We start from the raw sequence: 27,055 nt of genomic DNA on the forward strand, positions 1-27,055 counted from the left end.
ATAGATGCCATTCCCGTTAGCTGTCTCCTACTTGCACATCAGATGGAAATTCTCAGTTGTTCTTGCTGCCATGCTTTTGTTCTGCCCTCCTGGATTCTAACCCTCCGAAACCGTAAGTCCAATGAAAGACTTTCTTATAGTAAAATATTTATTTTAAATAAAATATAATTTAAATGAATTATATTTAAATATAATTTATTTATATTTAATAATATAATAATTACATATAATTTATATTATATCACTTCTCTCCCTTTCTTTCCTCCAACCTCTTTCACTGCTTTCTCCCTCTCAAATTCATGACCTTATTCTCTTGATTAATTATTTATCTTAAAGATTATTGTTACACCACACACACACACACACACACACACACACACACACACGGGCACACACGGGCACACACGGGCACACACTGTAAGCAAATGTTACAGCTCTGGAGCTGCAAAGGGACAGCTCTGGAGGCGGTGGCTGCAATAGGACAGCTCCGGAGGGAAAGGTATCTTAACTGGTGGGGAAGTCAGGCCTCACTCCTCTGGAAGTCAGGTGATAGTTGGAGCTGGGGCACAGTGGGGGATGGTCTCCCCACAGGACATAGCAGTTCTGCTCCTCTTATAGACAGAGCCCTTTCAGCAGAGCTCTGCTGGGTTTCCATCTGGGAATGTCCTAGCAGAGCTATCTGCTTCTTCTGCTCTGCTCAGCTCTGGCCCAAGATGTTTCTCCATCTGCTTCTCTCTGCTAAAGGGGAAACCCCTGCTGAAATGTAGCAATCTCCTCCAGCTCCTGAGAAAAGTTGTTACTTTTTTCTGCTCAGCTCCCCTAAGGGAACCTCACAGCACAAGCTCTTCTTTTCTGTGCCCAAAACACTTTAAAGAAAGAGATTTAAATCGAGAGGGCCTTGGACCTTTTCCAAAGCAAAGTGCCTTACCCTCTCTGAGGAGTAGATAGAGATGGGGTGGGGGGAAGGTGGAGGGGATGGGAGGAGGGGAGAGAATGAGAACTGGGATTGGTATGTAAAATGAAAAAAAGATAGTTTGTTTTCTTTTTTTTTAAAAAAAATAAGCAAAGAAAACAAGAGAGAGATTTAATTGGAAAGGGGGAGTCCAGGAGAGGGGCTGTCTCTGCTAGGACAGCCAACAACTGAACTGGCAGAGTATAGAGCTTCTTAGGGGCAAAGTTTTCTCAGGGAGATTTTCTCTTCAGGGATTGGTTAGTTTTCCTGCTCAGGGACTGGTTAGTTTAGTTGGTCAGGGCCAGACTTGGCTCATGTTTTAGGGCCAAACTGTGTTGTTGTTGTCGTCGTCGTCGTCGTCGTCGTCGTCGTCGTCGTCGTCGTCGTCGTCGTCGTCTTCTTCTTCTTCTTCTTCTTCTTCTTCTTCTTCTTCTTCTTCTTCTTCTTCTTCTTCTTCTTCTTCTTCTTCCTCCTCCTCCTCCTCCTCCTCCTCCTCCTCCTCCTCCTCTTCCTCTTCCTCTTCCTCTTCCTCTTCTTTTCTTCTTTTTGCTTTTTGGCTCTTGTTTTAGGGCCAGGGCATATTCTTTCATTGGCTCTGGTTCCAGACCCAAAGTGTGTTTCTTTGGCTCTGGTTTCAGAGTCAGGGTGTTTTTCTTTGGTTCTGGGTTCAGGGCTAAAGTGTTTCTTTCCCTGACTGGGATTTCAAATCCAGGGTGTGTTTCTTTCACTGCCTCTGAGATCAGGGACAAGGTGCTAGATTTCATGCTCAGAGATTGGTTAGTTTCTTTGGTTGCCCCTTTTATCCTATAAATATTATTTCTGAGTTCAATTACTGTTGCTTCTCTACGTTTTCAGAGCAGACCACTTAATATTGAGTAATGAATTGGGAGCTCATCTAGGGGAAACTAATTCTTCCCCTATGTATAACCATTAATTTCCTGAAACTCATCAGATAGGGGTGGGACCCTATGATGGTTTGAATTAGAATGACTCCCCATTGATGTGGGAGTCCCCTGTTGCTTGTATTGGTTAATGAAGAAAGAAACTGCCTTGGCCTTTTGATAGGGCAGAACTTAGGTAGGTGGAGAAAACAGAACTGAATGCTGGGAGGAAGAAAGCAGAGTCAGAGAGACACCATGGACCCGCTGCCAGAAATAGACATGCTGAGACTTTGCCGGTAGGCCACAACCTCGTGGTGATATACAGATTAATAGAAATTGATTAAACTAATATCTAAGAGTTAGCCAATAAGAATTTAGAGCTAGCCAGGCGGTGGTGGCGCATGCCTTTAATCCCAGCACTCGGGAGGTAGAGGCAGGCGGATCTCTGAGTTCGAGGCCAGCCTGGTCTATAAGAGCTAGTTCCAGGACAGGCTCTAGAAACTACAGGGAAACCCTGTCTCAAAAAAACCAAAAAAAAGAAGTTAGAGCTAATGAGTCAAGCATGATTTAATTAATACGGTTTCTGTGTAGTTATTTAGGGGTTAAGCTAGCCAGGCGGCCAGGATGAATGAGTGGGCTCTCCTTCCAATACCCCATAGGTTCATATATTTTAATACTTTTTTCCCAGTTGGTAAACTGTTTGGGAAGGATTAAAAGGTGTGGCCTTGTTGCAGGGGGTGTGTCACTGGAGTTAGGCCTTAAGGTTTCAAAAGGCTCGTGTCATTCTGAGTCTCTATTTTTCTGTCTCATGATTACATCTCAGGACGTGAGCTCTCAGCTTCTGCTCCAGTACCATGTCATGCTCCCTACCATGATTGTCATGGGCTCTGAGCCTATGCAACTGTAAGCTTCAAATAAACACCTGCTTTTACATGTTTCCTTGGTCATAGTGTCTTATCACAGTAATAGAAAAGCAACTAAAATACTCTCCGTGAGATTTCCCCCATCCATACTGGCATTTCAACTGCTATTCATCATTCACGTCTTGTTTGGTAGCCCTATTATTGGTATTTCATGAGTATAACCTCCCTGTCGTATCAAGAAAACATAATCTTGCAGCAAACGTTTTGGTTCTCTGGATATTACAATTTTTCTGCCACCTCCCTTTTCTACAATGTTCCCTTAGCCTCCTTAGTTGTGATGTAAATTTGTGAACTGCGGATGGACAGTTTATACTCAATTGTTCTCTACATTTTGACCAGTTATGGCTTTCTGCAATGGTTTCAGTCTGTTTCAGAAAGAATCTTCTTGATGAAGGGTGAAAGCTATACTTAACTATGTGTATAAAATTAAGTATTCAAAGATTGGAATTGCAATAGTTTATGAATGGGACGGTGGTAGGTTCTACTCTAAGATCAATGACATTACTATTCATTGGTAGTTGGCTAGGTTTGCAGTACCAAGCATGATTTCTCTCATGTTGAGCAGGCCTTATGGCCAATTAGACATCTTTTGGTTACCAGCAAAGGTATTCATGCCCCTACTGCACCATGCAGGTCATTGTTATGGTTAACAGGGCACACAGCTGCCTAGGTATTGATTGATTTCCTCCCTTAGTTTGCATGATGCCTTCCAGTACTATGAAAGTGAGTCCTCAGACCCAGACTCGCTTTTAGATTAGATCCAGCTCAAATCCTCTGAGTAGGTTGTACTCGGCAATAAGAAATTATCTTCATCTTCTGGGAGGCAACCAACAACAATAGCAAGAGCCTATATTTTTGGGTCCCTGACCAACAACTTGAGAGGTAATTTCTCTTGTCTGGTACTAGAGTTTTTGTTAGATTAATCTACAGAGAAGCATTGTTACCTCAAGTGGCATACCTCCGTTTAAAGTGTGTGTGTGTGTGTGTGTGTTTAGGTAAATATAAAATATGCTTCCTTCCTTATGGCTTTTTCAAGTGTCTTTCGTGTTATTTATTAACATTTATATTTTTTGCCTCCCTTTCCTTCTGTATTGACCTCTCTCCTCCCCAATTAAGTCCCCCAATCCCCTGTTTTTTTTCTATTTCTCCCTTCATATCACAAATATCTGTTATTTCCCTCTCTAGAGCTCTTCCCACCTGCCACTATCCTTTTTTACTTTTGAATTATTTTTCTGGAGGTTCTTTCCGAGTGTTTGCGTCAGGGATTGTTATTATAGGATTAGCGATTTGTAAAGAAGACATGCTGTCTCAGTTTTTCATGTTTGTGTTTCTGAACAATAATTTGTATATTTGGAGTTAGTTTGTTGGCTTAGTTTTTCTTTCTTTGATACTCTTTTGTTCCTAAATTAAAGTCCCATTTTTTTTTTCCTATCAGCAGCAACTCTTGCAATGTTCAGTGAATAATGAAATCATACTAGGGTTGAGGTATCATTTCCCTCTGTAAGAATAGTATTTAGGGCCAGAGGCTCTATCACAAGTCTTCCTCTGAAGGTCAGGTATTGTTTTGTGTCTGCTCTGGCCTTTTGCCTCTTTTTGTACTTAAACTGTAAATTGCAAAATTGTTCACATGCTCGTGGGCCTTACTCTAGTCAGATCTGGTGTTCACCCTAGGCCTGCAGCTTTGGCTGATGCCATTGCAAGATATAACTGAGAGGGACGCAGAGTCAGACCAGAGCCATGACAGGTTGCTAATAGCCCCTTCCAGAGACCAGGCCTTAGTTTCCCTTTAATGGAGGAAGCTGGAGCTGAGCAAACAGTTTTGAGGAAAACCACAACTCAGAGGCAACCAATCTACCGGCACCCCCTTGGCCTTCTGCTTGCTCAGCAAATAAGCACAGTCTCCTCCTGATAACCAAGAATAGCTTTTCCTACCCTGCCACTAGAAAGTCCCTAACCACTAGGACCTCCTGCCAATCAGTCCCCAGACTAGTCTTTCCTCTCCCAATCAGCCCCGGATTAATCCCTCCTCCCTGAGTTCCCCTAAATCTGCTTCAAAGGAGCTTGAGACTTTCTTTTGGGGTTGCCGTTTTGCCATCCGAATTTGTTGGAATTGATGAAGCGTTCTTGTTAGGTGTACATGGCTGTTAGTCTTTCCTTGGGGACTTCTCTCGGACCCTACTAGTGACCTCCCCACGCATTCAATAGCTTTACTTCAGTTCAGGACTGGGTCTCATCCAGAGCCCTCAGTTTCTGCTGGAGTGACTGTAAGATATGTAACTTATCAAATGCTTGTGGGCCTAACCCAGAGTAAAGTCCAATGCCCACCCTTGTTCCGTAGTTTAAACTGAAGATACTGGAGGATGGGAAAATTCCCCACCACTTCTGCGGGCCTCACTAGTTTCTGCTGCGGCAGCAGCCTGCCTCAGCTGTTGAAGCAGTTAGATCATCACCTGTCATCATGCGCACCCCTTAAAAAGTGCCTGCCAGGGACAGACATTTCCCTCTCTCGCCTTTTCTTTGCTCTCTTGCTTCTCTTGCTTTTCTTATCTCCTGCTCCATTTCCTTGTTCTCTGCCTGACTGTCTGCCCGCCTGCCTGCCTCTCTCACGTTCCCACACCAACATGGCCTTTCGCTCTCTCCCTCCCACAGCAAACCTCTTGCACTCACTCTGTTGCATGCCATGTGCTTGATTCGTGGCAGACCTTGGCGGGGGCCCACCAAAAGGTATTCGCTTCCCCTTTCCTTTTTATTTATCATGGCAGCACTAACCTGGTGTCAGGTCTTGTCCCTATCCTGAGTCCACAGCTTCCATCAAAGCTACTGTAAGATGTAAAATTTTCTTTATGAATATTTTCATTATATGATCCTGAGTATTAATCTCTGATATCTTTATGAATATTATTGTTATTTGTTCTATCAACCAGGTCTTCAGTCTGATTAAGTCCATTTTAGCCTGTATTCTTCTTTTTTATTTAGCAAGATTACTGTCCTTCATTCTTCTCTCTCTCTTTCCTTATTTCTCTTTTAGTGGTATAGAACCAAAGACTTTGTTCATGATCTATGTTAGACCGCTTAGTTATATCCTTACTCTTATCTCTCATTCTTATTGTTGGCAATTTTCTGACGCATACTGGTTTACTTTAAAACTTTTAATCGAAATATTTTCTTTACTATATTGCTTGAAAGAGTATCATTTTGGATTTATTAGTATGATTGATATCTTTGGTCATTTACTGTTATTCCACATGAGCTGTGCTTAAACAAAATATATACGATTTAACTACATTCTTTTTTTTGTTGTTTTGTAGATAGATAATTGCTTTGGTACGATGGTTTCTTTTACTAAACATTTAACTTATCTATGTAGTACCTTTATTTGTACTGAAATCTTAGTAATTAATAGAGAAATAGTAACATTTTATAAGCAGGCAATTCATATAAACAATAGACACACCAATAAATCTTTTAATTAATGTGCTGATTCTATTTCCTAGTTAGTGTAAATAATTCAGCAATAAACATCGTTGCACAATTATCTTTGGAATAAGATGTACAATCTTTTGGGTAGATGCCCAGGACTGATACATCTAGTGTCTTTGTTGCTTTGCTATGACTGTGAAGAGATACCATAACCAAGCAACTTACAAAATAACTTTTTATTGTTATTAGGTATGACAGAGAGCGTGGCAACAGCCATGTATGGCTCTGGAACAGTAGCTGAGAGCTTACATCTTTATCTCCAAGTAGGAGGCAGAGAGACCCAACCTCAAAGCCTGCCCCCAGTGGCATTTCCTCCAGCCAAACCACACTTCCTAATTCATCTCAAGCAGTTACACTAATAGGTGACCGAGTATTTAAATATGTGAACTGTAAGGAACACCACTTAAAAGTTATGTTGTGTAACTCAAAAGCTATTTTTTGTGACTTGAAATAATATGATGCCAGAGCTTGCTAGGAGGCAGTTCGATAAGAGTTAGGACTCAGAAGCAAGCCACCTACCAGGCCAAAAAGCTTAGTCCAGGGCAGGCCTTGATATGTTAATGAACTAACCCCAACTTGGTGTTGATATGCTAATGAACCAGCCCCAAGCAGTGAACCTGAATACTGTAAAGCTACTGCCCAAAGGAGTGATACAAAAACTGAAGCTTTGGGAGGGGTCTCTAGGATTGCACTGCCATGCTCCTGAGGCAAGATTGTCCAGCCTCTGTGTGGCCCTGGCTTCAGTGACTTCAGCCCTGGCATTGTCCCTGGACTCACACAGGCCCACTTATCAGTGCTAACCGTTGGCCTATGCTGTCAAGGATGTTCTGAGACTTCCACCAATGCCATCTTCCCCAGTCTGCCACAGCTGAAGGATTTCACAGCAGACGTGGCCTGAGCCTACAAGTTTCTATAGCACCTGCAATAGAGAAGATTCACAGCTGAAACCCTGCAGCAGCATTTTTTTAGATTTTTTTTTTTTTTGAGACAGAGTGTCTCTATGAGCCTTAGTTGTCCTGCAACTCACTCTGTAGACCAGACTGGTCTCAGACTTGAAGATCCATCTGCCTCTGCCTCCTAAATGCTGCTATTTTTATATTTTTAGTAAACTGACTTCCATAGTGACTCCCCAGTTTACACTCCCATCAGTAGTGAATAAGAGTCTCCTTTCCTCACTAGTATTAGTTATCATTTGTTTTCCTCTTCCCCATTTGGCCTGGAATAAGATTTTGCTTTACAAGGAATATAGATGATATACTGTCCCATCATTCTTTTCATATAGTCTTTGTTTACATGAACATATTTGGGCAGAGGGCACGAGTAGCTGAGTAACATGCAGTAAGACATAGGAAGAGTTAGAGACCCAAAGAGACACAAAGAAAGGAGAAGAGCTGTGAGCTTAATTTAAGACCCTCCTTCCAAGGAGCTAGAAAGAGTAAATGCTTTTAAAGAGCTTACTATCAAAATATTTAAAGGGAGAAGGTCTGGGTTTGCAACCCCTATTTTATACATAAGAAAAAAACTTCCAGGTGGAGATACATTATCATTAAAATAGCTCTTATATTGAAGGTGCGTGGTTGATCGGCAGTTATGATTCACCAGACAAGCTTTAATATATATAAGTCAGTTTTAATAAAGGAAAGGAAAGGGAACTTACAAATCCAAGGTTCCAGCGAGGAGGGCAGGAAAAACAAAGAGCAGGCAGGCCGCAGGCCCGCAAGATTTTATAAGTCAATATTAGCCTAAGGGGGACACGCCTAAGAGGGACACACCTAAGAGGGACACGCCTTTAGACCAAGGGGGACACGCCTTTAGACCAAGGGGGACACGCCTTTAGACCAAGGGGGACACGCCTTACAAAACAAGGTTTTGGGCTAGGCTTCCCCTTCATCTCCCCCTTTTGTCTAAATAAGACAGAACCAAACCAAATACAACTATATTCAATAGGAACAAATAATAAATATAAAATTACAAACAATATTAAGAAGAAACATATAACAAAAGTTTTACTAAGCATTCTATTTCAAGGAGTCTAAATAATGTAGAGGGTAACTACAATTATCTAATCTTCAACCCCATCAAAGATCTGAGAAGGGAAGTAATATTACTTAAGCAACCAGGAAGTACAAACAAGAAACTTCCAAAATGTGCAACAAATGACAGAGACAACTAACTACCTGGGCAGTCACCCAAAGTTTCGTTTTGCAATGTTGAGGCAACCAACTTTGGCTAAGGCCTAACACAACTGACATAACATTTCTCAAAGGCAAAAACCTTTTTGTAGAACTGTCCAACCCTGTCTTGGCAAGATAAGACAATCCTGTTTTTATCCATTTACGGATACTCTGAAACTCTGTCAGTGGTCGAGGTATGGGCTTTTTCTTTGCCTAAAGGCCACTTCTGCCAAGAAGAAGACAAGCTCCCAGTGGAGTGTCTTTGGTGCTCAACATTCTCTCGGGAGTAGAGTGGTGTTGCCAGGAGTGATTGTGTCTCATAAGTACCAAACTCTAGGTTAGATTAAAGGCCATGTTCTACAGCTCTTCAAAGAGGTCGAAGATTATACTATCTATACTAAATATAATTTCTATGTATCTAAAAAACCTGAAAAACAACTGTGCAATAAATGAGGACAATATCCCCAAACGTAAACAATGTCATTATACAAATAATATCAGAGGTAGAAATGTACATTGCAATATGATAAATATCTCAATATAACAATTGTTTTAAACAGAGGTAGAAGTATACTCTCATACAATAGAGGTAGAAGCATACTCACATACAATGTTCAATATACAAGAATCAACACCAATGCAATTTTCTAATAACAATAATTCACAAATACTAATTATCCCATCAAACCAGGTAATCCCCCCCCCTTTTTTTTTCATAAACACCCCTGAGTCCATATAATACCTCCCCCATCCCCTCAACCCTATACCATCTACTAAATGATGTCCCTAAACCAGAGGGCAAACTCTGTTGGGAGAGGGGGCGTCGTCCTCTAAGATTGCTTCTAGCTGACATGGGGGCGACGTTCTTCTCAGGGGGTTCCATGAAAGCAAATGATGGTAAAATTCCCAGAATAACATTTTGTCGAGGAAATTGTAACTAGCCTCTGAGTGTTTTGAGGAGGTCCGGCCAGAGTGTTGTCAAAATTGTACACCATTTGAAACTCTTGTGTAGTTGGTACCAAAAAAAAAAAAACCAAAAAAAGGTCTAATTTTAGCGCTATTAAAAACATGACGTCATAGTAACCAGGTGAAATTGATGTTGTGGGGCCCCATCTTCATCCTGGAAACTTCAAAGATTACTGAAGGAAAATTTGTTGTTTGTTACAGGAAAGGTAAACATTATCTACAAAGACATATACAGACATATATATTCGATGGAAGGTATAATAAAGACAGACAGATATGAGGAAAGGCAAAGAAAGTTTATCAAGTATCATCATCATCATCATCATCATCATCATCATTATTATTATTATTATTATTGTTGTTACTATTATTATTCTGTCCCATTTCATGGCTCCTGACCTGAGACAGAAACTCTGAGATATCTCTTATAAACAGGCTTGGAATTGAAGAAGGACTGAGCCATAGTCCAACTCCAAAACCAGCTCTATATACATATAAATAAAGGCACAGTATATATGTAAAAAAATGTTTTATACTTACTAAACATATTCGGGTTCTGTGTTGATCCATATTAGGTTGTAACTAGTGTCCATGCATCAGTATTTAAATATCCAGGGTCCCTTAAGTTCTTTGAAGATGAGTGGTTTCCTGTGGAGATAAGAAAAGAACCCTGCCCCCAACCTATATGCTTTTCTTACCATCAGTATGATCATCATCCTTGTGAATGAATTATTTTTCTTTTCCAAGGGGCTTCTTCTCTTCAAACCGAACCTTTATTAATTTTGACGGTATCCACAATTTTTCCTCTCCTGTGGAGACAAGAGCAAAACCCCTTCCCCAACGCAGCACATCTCCTGGCTTCCACTGCGAGGTCAGCACATCCTTGAAATAAACTGGTTGATTTAATTCAGCAGACTTTTCCATTATCCAATGTCTTTCTGCAGCCGTTGTCCCCTTCTCATTAGCGTTGAGAAAATTCAAGGTTAATAAAGCACTATGTAACCTATTTCTAGGGGTATTTTCCACCCCTTTCTGTTTGTTTAACATATCCTTTATAGTTCTATTTGATCTTTCTATGACTGCTTGACCTGTAGGATTGTATGGTATACCTGTAACATGCTTAATATTGTAATAAGCAAAAAACTGTTTCATTTTCCTAGAGACATAAGCTGGACCATTATCCGTCTTTATTTGTGTAGGTATACCCATGATGGCCATAACTTCTAATAAATGAGTGATTACTGAATCAGCTTTTTCTGAGCTTAAAGCAGTTGCCCATTGAAAACCTGAATAAGTGTCAATGGTGTGGTGTACATATTTTAATTTGCCAAATTCTGCAAAGTGAAACACATCCATCTGCCAGATTTCATTCCTTTGAGTGCCCTTTGGATTAGCCCCTGCAGGCAGTGGTGTTTGGTTATAAAAAGAGCAAGTAGGGCATTTCTTTACAATTTCCTTAGCTTGTTGCCATGTAATAGAAAACTCTTTCTTCAAGCCTTTGCTATTGACATGATGTTTTTTTATGAAATTCAGAGGCCTGCAGCACACTACCAATCAACAATTGATCAATTTCTGCATTACCTTTTGCTAGAGGACCTGGCAGACCCGTATGGGATCTGATGTGTGTTATATACATAGGGCAAAGCCTGTTCCTGATCATGTCTTGTACCTGGATAAACAATGAGGTTAGTTCTGTATCATCAGGTATAAATTCAGCAGTTTCAATATGTAAGATTACTCTTTCTGCATATTGTGAATCAGTAACTATATTAAGCGGTTCTTTAAAATCCCTTACCACCATAAGAATGGCATATAATTCTGCCTTCTGGACAGAATCATAAGGGCTTTGTTCCACCTTACTCAAATCTTCTGATTTGTAACCTGCTTTCCCTGATTTATTAGCATCAGTATAAAATGTACGTGCTCCAGTTATCGGAGCATCACGGATGATTCGAGGGAGAATCCAAGAAGTTCTCTTTATAAAGTTAAGCCTCTTGCTTTTCGGATAGTTGTTATTGATTTCTCCCAAAAAATTAGCGCAAGCTCTTTGCCATGGTTCGTTATCTTCCCACAACTTTTTTAGTTCATCAGCAGTGAAAGGCACTATAATTTCTGCTGGGTCTATGCCTGCTAGTTGACGAAGTCTCAATTTGCCTTTTATAATTAATTCAGAGACTTTTTCCACATAAGTTTTTATTTTCTTACTTGGTTTATGTGGTAAAAAGATCCACTCTAAGATAATATCATCTCTCTGCATTAAAATTCCTGTAGGAGAAATTTTGGAAGGCAATATGACTAGAATACAACTGAGCTCTGGATTCACCCTGTCCACATGTGTCTCTTGTAATTTCTCCTCAATCATTCTCAGCTCCTTTTCTGCTTCAGCTGTTAATTCTCTGGGACTGTTTAAGTCTTTTTCACCATCCAAGGTTTTATTTAAATGAATTATCATATCAGGTGTTATGCCAACAGCTGGTCGTAAGCTGGAAATGTCTCCTAACAACCTTTGAAAGTCATTGAGAGTCCGTAACCGATCTCTCCTAATTTGTGCTTTTTGTGTCTTAATTTTTTGCAAACCTATTTTATAACCTAGATAATTAACAGAATCTCCTCTCTGAATTTTTTCAGGAGCAATCTGCAATCCCCATTTAGGTAAAAGTATTTTTACTTCTTCAAACAGTCTTTCTAAAGTAGCCATGTTTGAATCAGATAACAGAATATCATCCATGTAATGATAAATTATCGACTTGGGAAATTGCTTGCGTATTATTTGCAATGGTTGATTTACAAAATATTGGCACAGGGTGGGAGAGTTCAACATGCCCTGTGGGAGGACGGTCCACTGGTATCTCCTTGTAGGTTGAGAGTTATTATAAGTAGGCACTGTGAAGGCAAACTTTTCTCTGTCTTTTTCTTGTAAAGGTATAGTGAAGAAACAATCCTTTAAATCAATTACTATGAGAGGCCATCCTTTTGGTAATAAAGATGGCAGAGGAATTCCAGATTGCAGAGAGCCCATAGGTTGAATAACCTTATTGATAGCCCTGAGATCTGTCACATTCTCCACTTACCAGATTTTTTCTTAACAACAAATACAGGAGAATTCCAAGGGCTGGTAGATTCTTCTATATGTCGAGCATCTAATTGCTCTTGTACCAGCTGTTCTAAAGCCTGCAACTTTTCCTCAGCTAAAGGCCATTGCTTTGTCCATATTGGTTTCTCAGTCAACCATTTTAGAGGCAGTGCTGTTCGTATCTCTGAAGGGCCATCAATTGCTTTGCATTCTTGTACAGCCCGAACAGCCGGTTTCCGCCTTCTGTAATATCTTTTAATATTTCCCTCAGTGATATAGGCTCTAGAAGCAGCAGGAATGTTAATTTGGGTATTCCATTGCTGCAACAGGTCACGGCCCCATAAATTCACTGCAATATTGGCTACATATGGCCTTAATTTTCCTATTTGTCCTTCTGGCCCTATGCATTCAACCCATCTCGTGCTCTGCCTTACTTGAGATAGGGTTCCAATTCCCAGGAACTGAACATTTACATCCTGAAGAGGCCAATACGGATGCCAAGATTCTGGAGTAATGATACTTACATCCGCACCTGTGTCCAGTAGGCCAGTAATAAAAACGCCATTTACACACACTCTTAACTTTGGTCTTTGTTCATTTATAAAAGTCTGCCAAAATACACGTAACTCATCTTTCAGGCTATTTTTGCTTTTAACAGCAGGCATGGGGCTTTCTAATTTTCTTGACGAGGCATGTTCTCGGCAGTAACCGGAAATGACTGGACCACATTCGCCATGGGGGCCTGCGAGAGGCCCCCCATTGAGTTTCCCAGTGGCAACAGGTTGCCTTGTCTATCTCTTGTTGACCTGCACTCATTTGTCCAGTGTCTGCCTTTTCCACATCTCCTACATATACCTGAAGGCTGAGTCTTCCTACGTCTGTTATTTCTAGAAGAGGCATTATTATTATTATTATTGTTATTATTATTGTTATTATTATTATTATTATTATTTCTGAAAATCCGTTGTCTGCAATTCCTTTTAATATGTCCTATCTTGCCACAATTAAAACATTTGGTAACTTGATGTCTCCTTTTTGCATTAGAAATTGCTTCTTCTACCCATGCTTCAGTGCCATAGTCAAATGATTCAACATTCATTGTATGTAAGACCCATTCGTCCAAGGGCGCTGATCTCATCTTTAAAGGCCCCAGGATCCTTTTACACTCCACATTGGCATTCTCATAAGCCAAAGACTCAATTATTATACGTCTTGCTTCTGGGTCAGATATCCCTATCTGTACAGCTTTAGTTAGCCTTTGTAAAAAATCACTAAAGGGTTCTCTCTGACCCTGTTTAACTCTGATATATGATTCCAGTCTCTGTCCTGGGTCTTGAACCCTGTCCCAAGCCTTTAAGGCTGCTGTAGTACATATGGATAAGGTGTGTTCATCATAATTCGCTTGTTCCAGAGGATCGGAGAAAAGTCCTTCACCTAGAATTTGATCTAGGGAGATCTCAATTCCCTTTGCTCTTTCCTGCTGTTCTAAAAGTTTAGCCTCTTGTCTGAACATGCATTTCCAATTTAATTGTGACCCACTCTCTAGAACAGCTGATACTAATTGTACCCAATCATGGGGCGTTGCCTTATTGCTTATAGACCAAGTTTTGAGCATCTCTCTAACAAAGGACGAATGTAGCCCAAAGTTCATAATGGCTTGTTTAATTTCTTTGAGATCATTCATACGGACGGGTTCCCATGTATATTCCTTGATGATTTTAGGGTTTTTGGAACCAGTCACCTTTTCTGACGTTACTATTGGAAAGGCAGGTAGAACTTTATGGAAATTATCCCGGAGAGTTTTACTCATTGACGGAGTTAAATTTCGCCTTTGTACCATTTGCTCCTGTTCATCATAGTCTATAATTTCCTCAATCTTTTCTAATCTGCTTACTATTGCCTTCTGTAAGGCCTGGATCTCCTGTCCAGAATTATGCTCCAAGGCCTTCATGGAAGATTCCAAAACATGAAGTTTGTCCAGTAGAGTTAGTATCTCATCCTTGGATAGAATTTTCATGGCATGAATTGTGCCTTCTTGTATTGACAATCTGTCAGCCAATCTGTCATATCCTTTAGACAAAGTCCGATTTTCACATTCAGCAGTTTTAATTCTCTCTGATAATGTTTCAGACAGGGACTGAAGTTTACGATCCAAATCAGCTGTTCTCTCCTCCGCAGCAATGAGTCTCTCCTTAATATCAGACTGTAGTTTTTCTAAATTTTGCTCATTTGACCGAGTCATATCAGACAAAGCCCTATTCCCTTCCTTGAGACCTTCAAACTCTTTCTTGGTGTCAGTCTGAATTGTTTTTGTAAATACCTCGACCGACTTAAAGTTGTCACTCAAAACAGTTGTGCCCTTTCTTAAGCATTCAACCTCTGTCCTAAGAATCCTGGTTTCATTCTGTAAGGACTTTATCATTTTTCTATTTTCAAACCATGTAAGGGAGAAACCAAATACGAGAAAAATTGCAAGCCCTATAAACATCCAAGTTATGGGAATATCATATGTATCCTGTAATATTTCTACCATAGTATAATTAAATAGATTGCAGAAGCTTTCAACGGTGATATGGTCAGACATTTTTTTTTTTTAATCAAAAGAAATTTTACCTGAAATGACCGTTCCCTGCCAGTAGGTCGCTAGGGCAATAACCGCTCGGCCAAACCGAGTCTGCAGTACCGGCGGAGCTCGAATGTTGGGACTCCGGCAGTAACCGCTAGTCTCCTGCAGGTCAGGGCCCAGGCCGAACTCAGCCGGGACTGGTGCTGCCTGAGGGGTTAGCGAGCTCGGACTGAGTCACCCGCGCGCGCGCGCGCACACACACACACACACACACACACACACACACACGTCCTTTGCTCCGTACAAGCGGGGCTGGGACAGGCTAGTCTGGGAAACTGCTCTGAAGCAATCAAGAGCCCAAGGCCGAATCCCTGCCACGCAGTGTGGGAACTGGAGCTGAAGGCTCCCAAATGCCCGAGTTGGACGCCAAATGAAGGTGCGTGGTTGATCGGCAGTTATGATTCACCAGACAAGCTTTAATATATATAAGTCAGTTTTAATAAAGGAAAGGAAAGGGAACTTACAAATCCAAGGTTCCAGCGAGGAGGGCAGGAAAAACAAAGAGCAGGCAGGCCGCAGGCCCGCAAGATTTTATAAGTCAATATTAGCCTAAGGGGGACACGCCTAAGAGGGACACACCTAAGAGGGACACGCCTTTAGACCAAGGGGGACACGCCTTTAGACCAAGGGGGACACGCCTTTAGACCAAGGGGGACACGCCTTACAAAACAAGGTTTTGGGCTAGGCTTCCCCTTCATTATATTCTAATAAATTGGATTTTTTTGCTGGACTCCACAGCCTAAGTTCGTAATAATACACGTTGAAGTCATCAAGACTCAAGAATGATAACTCTCTGTGTATTCAGTCCATCTGTCTGCTTTTAAGAAAACAATGTAGCAGCCAATTTTACTTGTCATGGATCTCCCATGTGATCAACTTTTACAAGCTAAGGTAATGCAGTGTTTTAAGATATGTTCTCTTCCATGTCCCTGACCCAGAGAGCATATATGTATATCTGTATGTTTGTTATGCTAACCATTTCCTGAAAATAACAAACTTATCAGAAATCACCTTACAAAGTAAAAATCTGACATAAACACTAAAAGCAGCATACAGATATTGCTTAATAGCATTTGTTTGTTTCTTATCTGGGTTAGTTGTGGTCAGTTAGAGTCAATGACTTAATTTCTTATAAAACTCTGTTAATGGTTTCTGTAAAGTATCCCTCATTCTTTCCCACGTGATGCTTTTTCCATGCTGCTCAATAAAACAGAGCCAAAACCCTTTGTTAGACACAGATACAGATGCACACAAGACAAAGCAGAATTTATGCAGGCACAGATCCAGACTCATACAACAAACATTACAGATAGTCAAAACCCATAAGGTCCAGAATAATAGAGGACATAAGAAAAGAATTAGACAGTCCAAATTAGGCTGGCTTTTGATTAAACTATTCCAAGGGGAAGTCTTTGATTTCTTTGTTGGTGACTCTGAGTTTGTCACTAATACATTTAACTGATGCATTTTGGTGCCTCATATGAGGAAGCTCTAATGTGGTTAATGTACGCACCTCCACATCATGGTTGCTATAGAAACCTGTTACCACGGCAACTGTGATAGCTCCTTAATGGTTAAGAACGATCTGATGAAAAGAGTGATTTTCCCTAGGGCACTGGACAGGTGTTAACTATTGTTAAAACCTATTAAATTCACTATTCGTGTTAATGATAAGTTATTTTCTTATTGTATATGCTCCTTCTGATGTTCATTTTCCCGTATATAAGCTAAGATATTGGAGATGGAGCAATTTGCTTTCCTAAATGACAGCTATTAGATTCTCCCATGCTGTTCTGATTGCCTTGAACAAAGGACAATCAGTCAAACAGTTGGTTACTGTGCCCTTATTCCAGCAACTGGCATTTTGAATGCTGCACAGATGACTTGAGAGAACTACACAATGACACATCAAATTTCCTGAGTTCCTGAAGGCACAGACATAGCCAGGGCTGTTTGAAATTCTTAGTACCAAACCTTTTGTTATCATAAGCCTTGATAAGGTCTCGGTGACCTTGCAATCTTTTCTATCCCTGGTTCCCTAGCAGAGGGACTAGGGTGACTGGTGATGGGGAGACAAGGCTGTGGCTGGTACTAACACAAAATCCCATTTGTATTCAAGCTGTAGTACGACTAGTGCAAGCACATATCTTCATGTATGTTTAGGGCGTGCTTTGATTGACTTGAATACCTTTTTCTAGCACCTTTCTCTGGATCACTTCAGTAGCAGGTTCGAAAGCCACGTTCAGGTTTGGTGAGCAGGGTAGGAGATACATCTGTCTTGGGATGCCTCTCTGTATGTTGAAACACGATATGTAATATTCCTCTCAAGTAGTCTTTCCTGTACCTTTGCTAACACGGGCTACATTGGTAGCCCAAATGAGTAAAACTGCTTGAATGCGTGTTGGAACACGGAATTTGGAGGAGCAAGACTATGTTCCCCGGGCCATGGTCACTCAAAATGGCTCCAGAATAAACTGTGCTTTATTCTCTTAAGAAGAAAGGAAGAATGTTAAGAATGTTAGAGACTGAAGAAGGGCAGTGGCAGTAGAAGCGGTAGAATGACAGCGTCAGCTTCAGCAACAGCTGAGCGCCAGGCAAGCCAGGCTGCCGAAATGGAAACACAGCTGTGAGGTTGACAACCAAAAAAAAAGGCAGCTGAACATATCAAAAGAGCAGCCGAAGAAGGCAGAAAGGGGCTGACAGAGGTAGCGAGGACAGGGAGCTGAAGAAGATAAGGGCCTTAACAGCCACTGCAGGCCCTGATTATTGGAGTAATTGAATAGAAATGCCGAGCCTTTAGGTCAATACTTTCAGACATCTCAGGTTGGCGAGCTGTGATGCAGAGTTCTGTGAAGGGCTGAGAGATCCAGATGCATAGGCCGCTACAGGAATTTGGGAAGCCAGCTCCTGTTCAGGTCTCAGAAATCACCATTTCCTAGACTAGGAGAAGAGCCGTATCACTGACAAGGCTGAGTCCTACTACCCTGGCCTGCACAAGAGGGATTACACTAATAAAGCTAAGAGTCAAGCCTGAAAACAATGAAAGGACTGATTAGTAACAATCGCAGCCCCCCCCTCCCCGATTCCCGTGTGTGTCCCAGATGGGTGCTGAAATACACACAACATTGATGGGAAAGCCTTCGTTGCAACTTGAAGCTTTTGTTTACATTCTTCAATGGTCACTAAAAACACATTATATACAGCACACTATATAAACTTACTCAAAAGTCATGATTATATTGTGTTAACTATGTCATGACTATATATGTAAAAATGTCAAATTGGTCTTTTGTTGTTTATGGAATTCTCTGCTGGTTATGGCATTTGCCATGACCTCCACATCCTGAATGGAGAGTAGTAATCGTTATAGTGGGGCTGATAAGGAGAGGCTGGTAATTAACAGTACCCACGATATGGTTGTAGGGAAATAACATGCTAACATAAATGCTTGTCTTAAATAAGAAAGAATCAAGCATTCCCTAGGACCAAGAATCGACAAGGAATTGCAAGAAATTAAAGGTTTCTGAACAACAAATGAAAGTTAGTCAAACGAAAAGACAGCCTACAGAATGGGAGAAGATCTTTACCAGTATACATATGACAGAGAATTGGTACCTAGAATGCATAAAGAACTACAAAATCTTCCTAAATAACAAAGATCAAAACAGTCCAACTAATAAATGGGCTAATAAACAGTTCTTAAAAAGTTAATGACAAAAGACCAATAAATATGGGGAAAATGCTTACCACCCTTAGCCATTAGGAAATGCCTACTGAAACTACCTTAAGACTCTGTCTCATCCCAGTCTGAAGGGTTATCATCAAGAAAACAAATTACAAAATAATAGTGGCGAGGACGTGAGGAACAGCAACAATTACCCAAGGCTGCTATGAATATAAATAAGTCCAACCACCAAGAAAATAGGAATAGAGATTACACAAAGAAAATAGAGCTACTCTGTGATATGGTTATACCACTTCATGTTCTATACCCAAAGAACCTTAAATCACTGATGCCACAGAGATACTTGATACACAGAGATACACCCATGCTTATTCCAACACCATTCACAATATCCAAGATACGGAATGATTCTAGATATACATCAACAGATTTATAGGTAAAGTATGGTACATATGCAGATGTAGTTGCATTCAATCATAAAAACAATCGAATCATATTTGCTGTAAAATAGATCTGACTGGAAATCATTATATTAAGCAAATAGGCCAAATTCAGAATGAAAAGTGTCACTTTTTCTCTCATTTGTGGATCCTAGATTTTATATAGATACATAAAACTCTCTCTCTGTCTCTGTCTCTGTGTGTGTGTCTTTGTCTCTCTCTCTCTGTGTGTATGTAATATGAAATTATATGAAATTAGAAAAGAGGCTAGAGACAGACTCCAGTGAATGGAGGTATGGAGAGTAGGGAGGGTATTTATGGAGGCGGAGGGGGGATACAAAGTGTATTATGAAATTGAAGGAATTATCCTTATGAAACCCAACATTATATACAATGGATATATGCCAAAAATTTACAATTGTGATGATACACTTTTATAAAAATACCTCCTATTGTAAGAGACTTGGACTAGACCTCATAGCAAAGTTAATGATATACCTTGAGGTCACCTAGCACAGCCTGCTGTCCTACTGTGTACACTGTCTGTTTTCTTAGCCCGCCTGTAAGTGAACAGTGGAACAACAAACCTTACTTGAATTCCCATGTGATAAGCTTTTGAGACATAAGCTAATGTATAACTTTAATTTTAAGATATATATTATCCCTTGCCTCTGACCCAGTGAGCAAATGCATGTCTGCATGTTATGGTAATCATTTACTGGAAATAGGAAACAGGGCAAAAGTGACCTTATGAAATAAATATCTGGTATAAATATTAAATGTAACACATAGATGTTGCTTAACAGCATTTATTTCCTAACTGGGCGAGTTGCAGTCAGTGACTTAAGTTCTTGTAAAACTCTGTTAAAGATTTCTGTAAAGTGTCTATCAATACTTCCCTGTGTGGTGCTTTCTCTGCTATTCAATAATTGTAGAGTGAAGCCCTTTGTAAGGATAGTCAGACATCAGGCAAGCATAACTAGACACACAGCAGACAGATTACAAACATGCCAGAGACAGTAAGCTAGAGAGAGACGACATGGGGAGAGAAGTGGAGAACTCAAACTGAACTCTCACTTGGTCAAATTAACCCCAGGGGAAGTGCCGAGCTTTATTTCCTTAATGCAACACCAATACATTTTGGTGTCTACGAGACTATCTTTGATGGGTTTAACTGGAACACAGTATTTTTGAAAATAATAATTAGCTTTTAGTTTGTTAAAGCATACCCAGCTATGTCCCATAAAATAACCAGATCGGCCTAATTATTATTATGGTTTTCCAGGACTCAACATTTTCAGTTTCATGGCACCTTGTCATCCACCTTTCCCACTGCCATGTTCTCAGACAAATTTTTAATTGTGTGTATGTGTGCGCACGTGTGTATGCACATGTGTGCATGTGTGAGTGCGAGTACCCACTTGTGCCATGCTGCACAAGTCAGTGGACAAGTTGTGGAACTCAACTCTCTACTTCCATTTTGTGACTCTCCGGGTTTGAACTCAGGGCTTCAGGCTTGGCAGAAAGTGCTCTTGCCCACTGAACCATGTCATTCTCTTAAACTAGCATTCTAATACATGGGTACTGAATGGTGGTCTAGTGCATAGCTAGATCACAAATGGTGCTACTGACTTGTTACTACACATCTAACTTGTCTCCAGTTTTAGGATTTTGTAAGTAATGTTTTTATGAACATTAATGAATAAGTATTTTCATGGAAATATTATAGATGCCAATCTGAGTCCCAGGAAACCCACTGGATACCTGTTGAAGTATACAGGTTCTTATATTCCATTGTTCAGGTTCTTGTGTCCTATGGAAAGAAATTGGACCAGAGACACATAGTTAGAAATTGAAACAAAAATAGTATATTTTTATTTTATGCGTGTGTGTGTGTGTGTGTGTGTGTGTGTGGTGTGTGTGCCCTTGGAAGACAGAAGATAACATCTGATAGCCTGGAACTGGAGTTTCAGGCAGTTGTGACCGATCTGGTCTGAGTGCAGGGAATCGAACCCTGGTCTTTACATGATAAGCAAGTGCTGTTAAACCACTGAGCTGAGCCAGTTCTCCAGCCTCCGAGGCAGTATTTTAAGAAAGGGAAAGCAGTCCTGGGAGTGGTAATGGTCTAGAGCTGAGGAAAAAGCATGCGTTTGAAAGCCGCTGGGCCACAAGGCGTGTGAGTGTGTTTACTTATATAGTGCTCAGTTCTCCCACATTTGTATATGATAAACTATTTGCATGCCTGTTTGTTACTTACAAGAAGCTCAGGTGAGGAGGGGCTTCTAGGCGTTCTCTGCTAACTGGATTCTTTCATATGGCATTATTCCCAGAGCTTGTTCCAATATCTGTACTCCTGCCACTGACATATACTTTATTTCCCCTGGGGTGTATATTTCACGAGTTCAAGAGCTGGATCATCATGGGGTACATGTAGGATTGACATTGCAACTAAGTGTCAAACTGATTCCAAAACATTGTACAATTGTAGTCCCATCAACAGTGGAGAATTTCATCCTTAGCAAACTGGCCAATGCTCATTTACATTCAGCCTTTTAAATTGTGGCTGTACTCCTAGAATGTAGTAGCATCGTTGCAGCTTGTCTTTTTGAGCAGTTCTTCAGTGATCAGTGGCGCGCTATTTCATTTCAAGTGCTTATTTCATTTCACAGAACTGTATCTTTTACAGAGTCTGTATTTAAATATTTCCTCTAATTTACTTAGGGAAAAGTACATTTTTTATTGTTTGGTCCAACATTCTATACTCTAAATACAAATCCTCTGGCATCGATATGATGTTCAAACATCTTATCCTAGCTGCAAATATGCCTTCTCACTTGTTCGGCTGTCTATTATTTGGAAGAGTCAAAGTGCTCAGCGTCAGGGAAATTCTTACTTTGCTTACACGTAAATTGTTGTTTTGATGTCTTATTTGTGAAATTTTTACCCAGTCCAAGAGGAAGAGGATTTGCTCCTGTATTTTCTGCTGGATTTTGTATAGCTTTGAGGGTTAAACAGTCTTAAAATGGATTTTCAGTTTTAAATTTTTGTTTTGGTTTGCATGAGTGCATGTGTGTGTGAGGGGGGTATCTATGTATGTAGTATATGTGCTTGTGTGTATGTGTGTGACTGTACACACCGAGGCCTGTAAGAGAGGTCAGAAGACATCAGGTACCTTGCTCTCTAAACCCTTTGCCGTAGACTTTCTGAAGCGTGTTCTCTCACTAAGCCTGTAACTAAGCTACTAACGGCCAACGAGCACACGTGGTCCTTCTGCCTTTGTCCATAGCACTGGGATTGCGGCTCTATGTTCAGCAAAGCGGCTTTATTTTATGTGGATGCTGGGATGGCTATTACCCAATGAGTAAATCTCTTCAGTCCCATTTTTGAGTGTTATGTTAAAATCTATTATCTCTATTGTGTTGACTTCTGTATATGGAATAATATATAAGTCTCAGTTTGCATTTGGGGATATTAATATCCATCTGTTACAACATCATTTCCTGAAAAGACTATCCTGCCTGTTCTCCATTAATTTTCCAAAAATTAATAGTTGAATATGTATTGTCTGCTTGTTTTTCATTTCCTTATTCTTTGCCTCTGATCTACTTTTTCACTTTGAAGCCAGAATTAATTTTGGAGTGTGTTATGTTTATAAAGATTCCTGAAATCAGACAGTGTTGTTCCTCTGACTTGATCTTTTTTAAATTTATCGTATAGTATAGGCATTTGCATTTGCATACAAATTTGGGAATTAGATTGTTGATTTATTTTTCAAGAAAATGTCTGCTAGTATTTTCATGGCAGTTATATAACAGCTGGAGGAGAAATGATAACCTAACAATGCTTCCTTGCAACTCACAGATATGTTGTCTTCTACTAAACATTTATTTTCTATTTTGTAATGTTTAGTGATATGTAGATGTCAGTGGGCAGGCTACTGCTAACCATTTTCTTCTTTTTGGTGCTATTGTAAATAACAGTATTTTTTTTCCGGCCCTGTGGATCAAATCCAGGGTGCTTTATCTCTCGGCTACATCCGTATCCTAGTAAGTTTTTAGTTATAATTGTGATCTATTTTCCTTTAATTTAATTTCAACAGCCAAATGCTTGACAGCAATAATGAAGACCATCTACGGTTAAAATCTCAGGGTACTTGCCAATGAAAAGGTAATTAATAAAGGCTGTTGCTTGTGCTTTGTTTTGGCCTTTTAGATTCTTGGCAATATATGATAATTAAAGAAGAAAATGTCACAGTCAATCCAATAGATTGTCTCTGGAAAAAAAGAGTTGTTTTTAAACAATTAATGCTTAATTATGTGTGTACGTATGGGTGCAGGTGTACACAGAGGCCAGAAGCATCCATCCCCCGCCACCCCTCGGCCTGGAGCTGGAGTCAGAGGCAGTTTGTTAGCCACCTGATTTGGATGCTGGAAATCAAACTTAGGTCCCCTGCAAGAGCGTTATTTGCGGTTAATTGCAGAGCCATCTGTATAGCTCTGAAAAACAATAGTTTCTCAAAGAATTTTTAAATAGTTTTAAAAATAAATACTTTCAGAACTGAATGTATTGATTGTATGGTGTTTCTTTTTTACCCTTCAGCAATTTGCCTTTATGAATTTCTGGGACCTTGTAGAGGGGGAGAGGAAGAGAGAAAGAGAAGAAGGGAGGGAGGAGAGAAAACGGCAAGGGAGGGGGGAATAACATCTGGGGTTTTATGTATACGTTAATATATGTATTACTGAAGCTTCCAGCTGTGTTTTCTGAGTAAGGGGGATATAGGAATACATGAGGTTAATTATTGTGCATCATGCCAGTTTGCAAGGGTTCCTAACTCATATTAAAAACAAGATTAGGGTGGTGAGTGGTTGTTTTTCCCATCTCTTCTGGCTAGCATGGTTACCATGGTAACACAAGGACTGCTGTGCTGCGAGTTATGGCGCAGATAGACTAGAGCCGCCATTTAGGATTCTTACCTGAATCACTTATTATTAAGACAGCTGTCAAACTCACATTTCCTACACTGCTAACCCTTCTAGAATAATCAATGTAGTGTTTTCACTTTTCTCTGATTTAAAATAAACTTATCAATGAATTTATTAATATGACTCAAACTCCCATTTTTAAAGAATAATCCCATTTTTATCATTATATGTTTTGATCCACAAATTGTTTCAGATTTGCCTAGTAGAAACCCCTCCAAGTTGACCTTAGTGTCCACTTGACATTTTCTTAGAAATAATTGATAATGCACTTTGCTGTCGGAGCCAGAGCCTTGCCTGCTGTAGCAAGGACTACCCGGGAGCCTAGGTATGAGGATTTGAGGAACAATTTCACCAAAGTAAAGCTTAATGAGACCAATGAGTGCACTAGACTTTCTTACAAAGCACAGATTAGGGGTTACTTTCAACGCAAAATCCCACCCAGTTGGGAATGGTGACCTCATGGAAGTTGCATCATAAAACTGCTTTAAATCAGCCTTTTTTTTTTAATCTTAAATACTCTAGTATCTTGTAAGATAACTTGCAACTAGGAGAGGGATTATACCTAGAATCCCAGCCCAGGGTCTCCAGACCCTTCCTAGGGAATGCCAATAACTGCATTACCATCACCAAAAGGCTGGCTAGCAATGTATTGTTCTGCTCTGGTTGCCATGGCTACCGAGGCAAAGTCAAAGATGGCATCTTTCTATGACCAGAGGAAAAGAAAACAGGATTTCTCAGGCTGCCTTCTCTCCCCTCTCACTCAACCCCTCTCTGGGACATTATGGGCACAGCTACCAAGACCTCATGTTTGACACCCCCATCCTTTCTCCATCACCTCCTACCTGCACTGTACTGAAGAATACCTTCTTCCCACGTGCTACTGCCAAGGGAAGATGGAGCTACCTGATATTTCATCCCATGGATTGCTGAAATGAGTTTACACACATTAAAGGTATTTTTTTGAACAGTGCTAGAATTATTCTCTATGTAAAGTTATAATTTAGGTCATGATTGAAGTATTTTTCTCCTTGTATGACACACAAGCACATACAACATATTGCTTTATTTTTTCCAATTATTCTTTTAAACACAAAATAATGAATTTAGTTGATATACTTATATACCGTTGTACCTTGCTTATATTAAACTGTTTACTACTCTTCCCCTCTTCTCTTGCCCACTTCTCCCTGGTTCTTTTCCGCCCTGGCAAACAAATAGTCCTCCTTCTTCCAAAGTCATGTAGAGTTAAAACAGGGCGGTAGTATTTTTTTCCTGATAATGGGTTTATTGGCGCCATCTTGTGACAGAATTATGAACTGCAGCATGAACACCAGTGACTAGAAATGGAGGGGGGCACTTTGAACCAAGCTCATCCTACAGAGATTTCTAGCCGTCTGGTAGAAAGGGGAAGAGTTCCAGTATAAAAGGGTCGCTGTCAAGACTCCAGACCCTCATGTTATCCAGAAGTGAAAGTTCTATGTGAAAGCAGCCAAAAGATAATTTTTGTTTTGAAGTTTCTAGATTGCTATACATCTATGTAAACAAAAATCTGTCTCTGTAACTTATCATACTTGATGTTCCAATTCTGTAATTTATATTTACTCATTAGCTGAACTTCTACTATAAATTCCTCTAAGTAATTGGTAATAGCGAAGTGTTTTAGCATGGAAGGCTAGCATGAATGCTAAATTCATTTGCAATGTTTTCAATTTTTTTAAACAGTGAATTAATTTCCTTCCACAAGTCCTTGAAAGGAAGTTAAATTAGTTCATTTCTTATTGTCTTTATTGGCTGAGGCTATTTCTACAATGGATATTTTAAATGTTATTTATTTCAAAGTTATTTATTTCAAAGTGGACCTGAGGCTTATTGTTCCCTCCCCAGGCCACAATTCCCACCCCTCCCAATAATTACAAAAATAAGAAAAATGTCTATCCCCTCTCCCCATTCATCCCAGGAAAAAACTACCACAATGAAGAAGAAAAGACACAGTGCAAGGCAGTGGGCGACCCCAACCTTTCTTCTTCCAGGTGGTGAGTGAGGCATTGAGAATTCCAGATGCAAAGATTGCCACCGTCAGCCATATGGGGGACTGAAGTACAAGAGGAGGACATTCCAGCCATTCTGATCTTGGAGCCAGACAAACAGCCGCTGTAGTTCAGTCCATTGTCAGCCCATGGTGGTTCTGAGTAGCTTGGACCCTTTACACAGGACTTTGAGCATCAGCTTGCTAGCTAAGTAGAAAAGGGCAGCAACCTGAAGTTGCCACCAGCAAACATGTCAGTTGCCACACAGAAGACCTGTGTGTGTGTGGTGGGGGGTGGGGTGGGTGGAGGTGGGAGGAGGTCTGGGGTCTGTATCCATGGAAGCAATCATCCTCTGCAGCTCCATGTTGCTATCCCTCTCATCTCCGATTCAACTGAGACTGTCACTCAGCTTCTTGGTGGATGCATCCTGGGGTGTTTGCTCCAAGAGCAGCTCAAGTGTCTCCCCAGCCATCCTCTCAACTCGATCCTGGATGAAACCCTGTAGCAAAAAGGTCCTTGTCTTCATGGTCTGCTCAGAGCTGGTGGCCTGCGACCACTGAGCTGCTCCCCTGACCAGTCCATCACCCATTATAGCCACTGCCTATTTCAGTCATTTTATTTAACATTCAACTTGTTTGATCTTTGTGATATGGGAATTCCTTTAGCTTAGCTTCTGGTCTTTTTGAGGCCTTATTGTAGTAGGCTTAACTGATGCATTCTTTGTCAACCATTTCTCAAAAGTGGATTTCCTCTTAGGGAGAAATGTTTTTACACTGCTCAGACTGGAGATTAGAGTTTCTTACTACGATTGCATTGGTAGCTCACACTCACCCTTTTACTAAATGG

The 27,055-nt window shown here is 40.4% G+C and overlaps 1 pseudogene; it reads right to left on the reverse strand.

The window, feature by feature from the left end:
• Positions 1–16,919: 16,919 nt before the first annotated feature.
• Positions 16,920–26,791, reverse strand: LOC119804396 (annotated as a pseudogene).
• Between the last annotated feature and the right edge of the window lie 264 nt (positions 26,792–27,055).

The sequence above is a fragment of the Arvicola amphibius genome, chromosome X, assembly GCF_903992535.2.
Source record: "Arvicola amphibius chromosome X, mArvAmp1.2, whole genome shotgun sequence".
Taxonomy (NCBI): Eukaryota; Metazoa; Chordata; class Mammalia; order Rodentia; family Cricetidae; genus Arvicola; species Arvicola amphibius.